Genomic DNA, 1769 nt, shown 5'->3' on the forward strand with positions numbered 1-1769 from the left:
CTGCATCACAGTACCATCAACTAACCACACACTTCCTAATTCACTGCATCACAGTACCATCAACTGACCACACACCTATCAATTAACTGCATCATAGTACCATCAACTGACCACACACTTCTCAATTCACTGCATCACATTACCATCAACTGACCACACACTTCTCAATTCACTGCATCACATTACCATCAACTGACCACACACTTCTCAATTCACTGCATCACATTACCATCAACTGACCACACACTTCTCAATTCACTGCATCACAGTTGACTAAGCAAGCGGATCTCTTGGAGGGTGCAATGGAAGACCGAGAGTTGTTGGAGCGTAGGCTGATCAATTGCGGACTTGTGCACCTCAACACGCGCCTGGGTCTGGCCACACTGCTGCTAAGGATTCTGCGGGACTTTCGAGCACAGTACGGCATTCCGGTAATAAATGAGGATGATGAGAACACGCTGCGCAGGTATATATATATATATATATATATATGTGTGTGTGTATGTATGTATGTATATGTATATGTATATGTATACGTATATGTGTGTGTGCGTATATATATATATATATATATATATGTGTGTGTGTGTGTATACGTGTATGTGTGTGGGTATGTGGGTGTGTGTATATACGTGTGTGTGTGCGTGTGTGTGTGTACTCCTTGTTGACCTGCGCGTGTGTAGATGAATGCGAGTACACGTGTCTAACCTTCCAACATGGGTAAATCGTGCGTTTGATGTACTTAAGAGTCGTGCCTCGTATGTACTTTTGTCGAACTCTAATGCCTCTATTGTACGTGTGAAAACCGCGCTACCAACTATACCCTACTCCCCCTTAGTCGTCTGAAATTTACGTTTAGAATGAACATATTCTGTGTACCGTTTGTTTTTAAAGCACTGAACCGGTCGGGCCCTGCATATTGCACTCCGTCACTTGTCTCCATTTGACCCCCCCCCCTACATCGTTTTTAAACCTCGTGTATTCAATCTATCTACACCATGTGCATGTAGCATATCTACACTATGTGCATGTAACATATCTACACCGTAGTCACCTTCTCCTTCTCCTGGACACACACCATCAGGTTCTCCATGTCCGGAGAGTCGCGCCACTTCATCGACAACCACCAGATCAAGCATCTGCTCAACGTGCTGCACTGCTTCAACGTGCGTGCACAGTTCATGTGGGAGTCATTAGAGCTCTGCAATGCCGTGCTCAGAGGTCTGCTACTAACGGGTCAGTACCACGCGGCTTATGAATTGGCCGCGGCGGTCGATAGCAATAACAAGGATAACTTCGATATAGACTTTGGGGAAGGTGAGTCTGCGGGTTGAATGGGCGGAGGGGAGGGGCTGTTGTGTGGGGGATGGGCTGGGTTGGGTTTGCTAGCGCGCTGCCCAGAGAGCATTGTGTTGGATAGGTGTTGTCGGCTATATATATATTGTATTTTGTTATTGTACCTCGTTTTTATGTGGTCAATATTGTGCCTATGCACAACATCTTGAGACATCATTGCTGGCCTCAAGACAGTCATCGCCAACACTACACACTTCACACCAGAGGTTAATCAATTCAAACTTCAAATATCACAGCTCACCCCAGTGATGTCAAGTTGAAGGTCGAATTCGAGCTTTTGAACGAGCTGCTACTCGCACGCAAGACATACGAGGAGTGGGTAAGTGCATAACCACTCGCACATGCACGAGTGTGCACACATGATTATATACGTACATGTACACATATATAAATACACACACACACATATATAT

Source organism: Sphaeroforma arctica (assembly GCF_001186125.1).
Source record: "Sphaeroforma arctica JP610 unplaced genomic scaffold supercont1.153, whole genome shotgun sequence".
In the NCBI taxonomy this organism is placed as follows: Eukaryota; class Ichthyosporea; order Ichthyophonida; genus Sphaeroforma; species Sphaeroforma arctica.